Here is an 8,929-nt window from a genome sequence, read left to right as displayed (position 1 = left end):
GGTTATAAAATGCAGTATTTGGATTACATGCAGTAAAAGATGACAGAAAAAAAAGTAAAAAATAATTTTAGTTTTAACTTAAGAAATAATTTTAATTTTTTTAAAATAATTTCATATATATATATATATATAACTGAATTTAAGTTTTTTAAAACAATTTCACATATTTTTAATAAAATAAATTAAGTTAAAAATATATAAAATCATTAATAAAAAAATTAAAATTATTACTTAAGTTAAAAATTAATTTAATGATTATATATATAAATAAATTGTTGTTAAATTTATCAAATAATTTAATCTTTTAAAAAAATTTGAGTTAATATATATATATATATATATGAAATTATTAATAAAAAAATTTGAAATTGTTATTTAAGTTAACAAATTTAATTTGATGATATATATATATATATATATAAATTATTATTTTTTAATAATATAAATTATTGTTAACTCTATGGAATAATTTATTTTTTAAAATAATTTCATAATTTTTTAATAAAAATAAATTGATTTATTTTTTTTATTAATTTAGGGTAAGTACAAGGTAGTATATATTCAAAGATAAACTCTCAACATTTCGACATTGAACGCTCACACCTCTGTCTATGACGCTCGAACACGGATCCTCAAGGAATATCAACAATTCTTTTATTACGAAAATCACTTGGTTCGTAAAATAATAAATTGATTTATATATATGAAATTCTTAATAAGAAAATTAAAATTATTACGTAAGTTACAAAAATTAATTTAATTATATATATATAAATTGTTGCTAACTTTATCAAATAATTTCATATATTTATTAACAAAAATACTACTATTTCTTGGGAAAAATATTTTCTTTTAGCAAAATTAAGTGGAAAAATAGGCGACAATAGTATCTTCAACCCCAAAATCCAAAAAGTGAAACAATTTGAGGTAACCAAAAACAAAAGGTAAACCCTTAACTCTAGTTGACTAAAACTTGGAATGCACCCATCAACCACGGTTAACTTGTCTTGTTTTTGGTTAACCACTGCCTTACCTTTGCTTTCGGACTTGAATCTGCTCTTTAGAGAAAAACAGAAATATTCTTAATGCATTTTTAAAATTTTATAAACATACCAAGATAAGAAAAGCTAGCCAACAGTTTCATTAACAAGACAAACAATATTTAATATACATTTTTTATTGGCAGATGAGAGTTAAAAAACCAATATTTTAACAAGTATTAAACACTTGCATGTTTCAAAAAAAAAAAATGAAATATGGATAGGTTTTCTTAAAGATCTTTGTTGGTTTGCTGGCTGAGTTTCGCTCAGATCCGAAGAAAAAGGGAAATAACACAAATTTGATAATAAAATAAATTTGAGTTAATATTTATGTTTTTGGGTGTTACTTATTATTGGTTTTAATAATTATTATAGGTGTTAAAAGGGCGTTGTGTTGTTTCAGTGTATGTTTTTTGGACACTTGCATGATCCAAAAAGTTGCCTCTCTTCTTCTTGTTTGTGCGCTAATGGCTCTTTATCTGCTTCTGTGTCGGCCAACGAGTAAATTTCTTTGATTTAATCCTTGAAAGAACGAAAAAAATAGACTTTCAAAGAAGATTCATCACTGTTTTCCTTCTTCTTTTCCTAGATATCCTCTTTTGGTCTTTAAAGGAGGAGAATTTGGAGGAGGTTTTTTGTTACAGAAACTTTGTGTGTTGTTTGTTACTCAGAGATTTCTGGGTTCTTTTATGGGATCAAAGAGAGTGCAAAAGTTTCTTCTTTTTTTTTGCGTGTGTTTAGTTTCTGGGTTTTTCTTCTTGTTTGTATTGGATCTTAAAGGTTTTGTTGGTGAACTCAAAACTTGGTGAATTGAACAGTTATTTTCCTTGGTTGTCTGTAGTGAATTTGTCGGGTTTTTTTACACACAAAAAACACTTTCGATTACAGTGTTCTTCGATCATACGTGCTTTTCAAGGTACTGATTTCAATTCTAATTCAACCCCTTTATTTCAGAAAACCTGTTCTCTCTCTCTCTGCTTGGATTCTCAACTGTGGCATGCTTGTGCTGGTGGAATGGTTCGAATGCCTTCGGTTAACGCCAAAGTCTTTTACTTTCCTCAAGGACATTCCGAGCACGCTTCCAGCACTGTCGATTTCGGGCACTGTTCTCGAATTCCGGCTTATATACTCTGCAGAGTTGCCGCTGTTAAGTTCATGGCCGACACCGAAACCGACGAGGTTTTCGTGAAAATCAAGCTGACCCCTGTTAATGGTAATGACCCTGATTTTGAAGATGATGGAACTGGATACATTAAAGGGAATGAAACACAAGAAAAGCCAGCTTCTTTTGCTAAGACATTGACACAATCGGATGCTAACAATGGCGGCGGATTTTCGGTTCCGAGGTATTGTGCCGAAACCATATTTCCCAGATTGGATTACTCTGCTGATCCACCTGTTCAGACGATTTTGGCCAAGGATGTCCATGGTGAAACCTGGAAGTTTAGGCATATTTATAGGGGTACCCAAGGAGACATCTTTTGACTACGGGCTGGAGCAATTTTGTTAACAATAAGAAGCTTGTAGCCGGGGATTCGATTGTGTTTTTGAGGGCGGAAAATGGTGATCTTTGCATAGGTATTCGAAGGGCAAAGAGGGGAATTAGTGGAGGACCCGAGAGTTCTTCTGGATGGAATACTACCGCCGCGAATTGTATGATCCCATATGGAGGATTTTCACCTTTTCTGAGGGAAGATGAAAGCAAGTTGATGAGAAATGGAAGCAATAATGGGGTTAGCTCGAATGGTAATTTGATGGGGAAGAAAAAGGTTAGGCCTGAACACGTTATCGAAGCTGCAACACTTGCTTCCAACGGCCAACAACTTGAGGTCGTTTACTACCCGAGGGCGAGTACCCCAGAGTTCTGCGTGAAGGCCTCTTTAGTTAAGGCATCATTGCAGATCCGGTGGTGTTCGGGAATGAGATTTAAAATGGCATTTGAAACAGAGGATTCTTCTCGGATTAGTTGGTTTATGGGCACTATATCTTCGGTTCACGTAGCAGATCCCCTTCGCTGGCCTGACTCTCCTTGGAGGCTTCTTCAGGTCCGTTTTTCTCACTTCTAATTGTGTGCTTCTCCATGGTTTCTCCATTTTTTCCCCAAGATGAATGTTATTGGCAGCAATGGTTGTTTGTAGGATAGCTTATTCGGAAATGTATATGGCGATTTGTTTATATTTGCGTATCTTGTGTCACATATCAATATAAAAGCTGTAATTGACCTTATATGTTTGGATCCGATGAATAGTCAATTGGAATATGATCTTTATATGATCAAGTTTCGCATTGTAGGTTATGTGGGATGAGCCAGATTTGCTTCAAAATGTAAAACGAGTGAGTCCTTGGCTGGTGGAATTGGTTTCGAACATGCCCGCAATTCATCTGTCTCCCTTTTCACCGCCAAGAAAGAAGCTGAAACTGCCGCAGCAGTCGGATTTTCCCGCCGATGGTCAACTTCCAATGCCTACATTTTCAGGCAACTTCCTTGGGGCCAGCAACCCCTTTGGGTGTTCACACAACACTTCTCCTGCTGGCATGCAGGGAGCCAGGCATGCTCATTATAGTCTATCTTTATCGGATCTTCACCTTAATAAACTGCGGTCGGGTCTCTTTCCGGCTAGTTTCCCATCACTCGATTATGCTGCTACACCCAATAGGACCTCCATTGGTGGCCCAAACGTCCGAAAGACTAGCATGAGTGATAACGTTTCTTGTGTGCTAACCATGTCCCATCCTACACAGAATTCCAAGAAAACCGATGATGCAAAGACGCCTCAGCTTGTACTTTTCGGCCAGGCAATTCTTACCGAGCAGCAAATCTCCCTCAGCTGCTCTGCTGATACAATCTCTCCTGTTCTTACCGGTAATAATTCTTCGGAATACCTGGATAAGACTGCAAACTTTTCTGATGGTTCCGGATCTGCACATCATCAACAAGGTCTTCCAGAGCGTGCATCCTGCGAAGGTCTCCACTGGCACAAGGATAACCGCCAAGAAGATGAACTGAACTTAGAGATCGGTCACTGTAAAGTTTTCATGGAGTCAGAGGATGTTGGTCGTACACTCGACCTTTCATTGCTGGGGTCTTATGATGAATTGCAGAGAAAGCTGGCAGACATGTTCGGAATAGAAAACCATGAAACTTCAAGTCATTTACTGTATCGGGATGCTACGGGTGCAGTCAAACAAATTGGAGAAGAACCATTCAGGTAAAACTCACTCATCCTCCACAACTTACGTTGTTACAAATCCATCTGTTACCGGAAGACAAAGGATTGTAATCAGTTACTTGTTGCCATTGCAGTGACTTCACGAAAACTGCGAGGAGGTTAACGATCCTAACGGATTCAAGCAGCGACAACGTAGGAGAATATAGAGGAAGAAATAAACCTTGATTTTAACATGTATAGCTGACTGCAACTCAAGTCCATGTTGTGGACTTGCAATCGGTAAAATGGTCGTAGTTATTAATTTCGATTTCTAAACATTTTTCTTGGTATCTTTGTTCCTTGGTTTCATAGGCACCGGTTCTTACAAGTACCAAGTCGATTAGTCGATTTGTAGGACAGGGTCCTATGTATTTGAGGGCTTTATATGTCCCATTTTATAGTTTTTTTTTTCTTTTTCCTTTGGGGGAACTGGTTTTAAGGCTGTTAAAAGCAAAAGCCAAAAAAACATCCCTGCCTGTCTGTACTTTCATTTCATTTCGTATAACGATTAACTGTACAATTCAAAGGTTCCTCTACTTTCATCGGTTGAAAAAGTCTTTTTATTAGCTTATGATCCAGAAATGTGGATTAAATCTAATACACAATTTACCTTCTGCTTTTATTAAAAGGTTAAGAAAATAACAAATTATGAATAAGATACCCTAAATGGAAACAAACTTATGGGTACGAGGAAAACTGGTTGCGTATGAAATAAAAATGGTAGGAAAAATGAGCATTGGTTTCTAGGGGTGTGATGAGATTTAGAAATAAGAACAAGTTGACTAAATTAAATTAATTTGGTGTATATGGAATAAAATGCTTCACATTAAAAATGAAAAATAGACGAAGAATTAAAGAAATAGAAAATTTAATTAAAAACAAATTTATTTTAAATAAATAAATAAGGTTTCCTAATGCAGCAAGTGTGGATTAAATAATTAGAAATCAGACATTGGGATTGCAAAGTGATTAATTGTCAAACACAGAGTCAAGAGATAGGATACCCAACCAGAAGGGAATGTCTCAGGAAAGGCGGGTTAATATACGGTTAATATACGGCAGTACCGGATACATTAAAATGTATTTAATAAATTCGGTTTAGCGGTACCTATTATGTTGACAACTAATAATGTTTTAGGTAGAAAATATGAAAAACTATTAAAAATTTGGTAACCGGTAAACTTTGGTTATTGGTAAGTATCTATCCTTTTTATAAAAGTGTCTATACTTAACATATCAAGTAAATTTGACCGGTTTTGTCATAATGAATCTGGTTTTGTCATATTTTTACCTGTTATGTAAAGTATCTATCTTTTTTATAAAAGTGTCCATACTTATTTCACTGTGAAAATATATTTATTATTATCTTTGGTTAATATTGTTAAATTTAAATTCTAAATAATATTTTATAAAATATCAAAAAATCAAATAATTATGTGTGTAAATGAAATTATTAAATTAATATTGTAGGTGGAAAACATGAAACACTATTAAAAAAAATTCAAACATAAATTACATAACTTTAAAAAAGTATATATCATTTTTATAAAAGTGTCCATACTTATTTCACTGTGGAAAACATATTTATTATTATCTTTGGTTAATATTGTTAAATTTAAATTCTAAATAATTTTAAAAATAAAAAAAATCAAAAAATTTTTGTGTAAATGAAATTATTAAATTAATATTGTAGGTGGAAAACATGAAACACTATTAAAAAAAAAATGAAACATAAATTACATAACTTTAAAAAAAGTATATATCATTTTTATAAAAGTGTCCATACTTATTCACTGTGGAAAACATATTTATTATTATATTTGGTTAATATTGTTAAATTTAAATTCTAAATAATATTTTATAAAATATCAAAAAATCAAATAATTTTTGTGTAAATGAAATTATTAAATTAATATTGTAGGTGGAAAACATGAAACGCTATTAAAAAAAATTGAAACATATTACATAACTTTAAAAAAAGTATATATCATTTATAAAAGTATACGTATAAAAGTAGGTCTAAGTCATAAAGAAATATTAAAACGATATACCAGGTAAAAATATGATAAAACCGGTAACAAAATGATAAAACCGGTAAACGTTACCGGATATATTGAAAGTGTCGATACTTTATATAAGGATCGACACTTTGTGAATTTAAAAGAGAAGCAGTTTTAGCGCTTATAATGTGTCGATACTTTAAAAAAATATATCGATCCACAACGATATAACAGGTAAAATATGATAAAACCGGTATCAAAATGATAAAACCGGTAAAATGATACCGGATATTGAAAGTGTCGATACTTTCGTAAGTACGTGTAATAAATTATCGACACTTTCAAAGAAATAGGTAATTATCCTTTCGAAAGTATCGATACCTGACATAAAAGTATCGACACTTTTGTATTTGTATCGATTAATAAAATAACATATCCGATCAAAATATAAGCTAAATCTCCTCTGAAAATAGATAGAGACGAGTTTTTGAAAGCGAAGCGTAATTGTTGCTGCATTTCAGAAGGCGTTTCTAAAGCGAAATTTGTTTGTTTGTTGCTGCAGTCTAATCGAAAAGTATGTTGTCGAAACCCTAATTTTTTATTATTACGGTAATCGCGATAGGGTTTTATGTGTTGTTTGGGGTTTTGGAGTAAAGAAGCATTTGGGAACGATTGCAGGTAGAAAGTGATATTCAAGGAAAAATATAATGTCGATACTTTTATTAAATATTATAGGTAGAAAATGATATTATAGGTTGTATAAATGTGCCGACACATTTGGTGTGGCCATTCAAATTCTTTTGAAGAAAACCGTTTTACCACAAGAGTAGTTATCTATATTTGTATATTGAATAAAGTGTATGTAACAAAATAATTTGATTTGCGTAAACTGATATATGAAGGAAAAATGGAGTCAATGGGTTGGAAAATTGTTGGTTGAGCAGATGACTTTGAAATTGAGGCCGAGACTCGAAAGCAACCAAGGGTGGATATGTACTTCTAGTAAGTATCAATGTCTTTTTGTTTTATTGTTGAAATGGTAATTGGATTAAAGTATCGATAAACTTTAAATTGATTACAAATTTTATGTTGACAGTATGGCCGAATGCAAAAGGATGAAGGAAGATGGCACACAGAGCGTTCGGTATGTAAAATGAAATTGACATTGAGTAGTATTTAGTGTTAATGTATTGATTAAGGAACGTTTATGTTTTATTAGGTGACAAAAGATGTGAGGTCCAAATGGAATTCAATGAGTGATGCTGAAAAGGAACCTTACATCACACAGTCAAGGAATGATAGTAAAGAATACAAAGAACGGAGGAAAGCACATGAAAATAAGGTATTCATTAAACTTGTAAATACGTTGATACAAAATATATAAGAACTATAACATTATATATTGTTAAAAAATGTAGGAAGTGTCGACAAGATGCATCATTAAAAGGGTGAATTTATTAATTAAACACCTTAAGGAGAAGGGTCAGTTGAATGTGCTGGGAGAAATAAGTTTTGGATCGTTGGTAGGAGTAAGGGATCGACCTATTCGGAGGGAATTGTGTCGATCCTTGATGGCGCAATTTGATGTCAGGCAATGTGTTGCTAATATGGTGATTTTTCATTTCCTCTCGTGATCCCATGTGTTGCAGTATTGGGGGTAGAAATGAAGGCAAAAGTGTTGTAGAAGTCTGTCAGAGTAAGGACTGGAAAGCACTTGCCTCCAAATATGGTTTGAAGCATAAGGTGACATGCTGAAATTGAAGAGGAAATAAAAAGTGGATCTTACGTTGGGGATGAGCTGAAGGCCAGAGTTCTATTATACCTTGTCGGTATATTCTTTGTCCAACGGGTAATACGTCAACGAACAAAGAACATATGAAGCTCATTTGTGATGAAGGCTGAAGGGTGGATTCAATTGGGCTGATATATCCATTCGAGATTGATTGAATCAATAATCAACTTTAAAAAGGGCAGCCAGAGATACCTCAAAGGGTGCATAGCAATCTTAGAGGTAAATGAGTTGAAGAACTTTTTTGTGTTTTTATATAAAAATATAAATTTTATTATAAATGCAGGTTGCACTGTTCGATTTTTGGTCGGGCTGTGAGGCGTGCCGGCTTATGAAAGAACCGGAGTGGCACGCATCCGTGCATGGGGAAGGAAGAGGTGGTTAGAGTGATGGTGTGAAGTGAAGTTGGATAGAGCGAAGAAGCAAGAAAGGGTAATAAATGTAATTAAATAATATTAAGAATAATTAATGTCTTAATATTGTAATTTAATTTGGAAGGTTATTGGCAAGGATGTAGAGGAGGCAATGGAGGCAGAGGAGAAGAAATGAGGGATGGTTGTATTGGGGGATGACGGTGAGTGGGACGACGGTGAGGGAAAACGTAGTAACTTCGACATTTTGATGTCTGAATTGGCTGATATCAAAAAAATCCAATTTGAAATCATGCAAAGACAATCAAGAGTCGAAGAGAAACTTGAGAGAGTCGAAGATACACTTGAGAGGCATAAGGGGTAGTGGAAGGAAAAATAGATGGAGTGGTGAAAGAAGTAGAGGTGTTGAGGGGTGAAGTGGTGAAAGTTGGGGTGTTAAGGGTGATATTAAGATGGTGACGGGTGAAAAATTTGAGGGAGTGGTGAAGGAGGTTGTGGAATTGAGGAGTGAACTTACGGG

The 8,929-nt window shown here is 33.6% G+C and overlaps 1 pseudogene; it reads left to right on the top strand.

The window, feature by feature from the left end:
- Nucleotides 1-1,507: 1,507 nt before the first annotated feature.
- On the top strand, nucleotides 1,508-4,683 carry LOC120214204 (annotated as a pseudogene).
- The last annotated feature ends 4,246 nt before the right edge of the window (nucleotides 4,684-8,929 follow it).

This window comes from Hibiscus syriacus, unplaced genomic scaffold (genome assembly GCF_006381635.1).
Source record: "Hibiscus syriacus cultivar Baekdansim isolate YM2019G1 unplaced genomic scaffold, ASM638163v2 tig00110055_pilon, whole genome shotgun sequence".
In the NCBI taxonomy this organism is placed as follows: Eukaryota; Viridiplantae; Streptophyta; class Magnoliopsida; order Malvales; family Malvaceae; genus Hibiscus; species Hibiscus syriacus.
The sequence above is the reverse complement of the archived record's forward strand: the minus strand, read 5'-3'. Positions and strand labels throughout refer to the sequence as shown.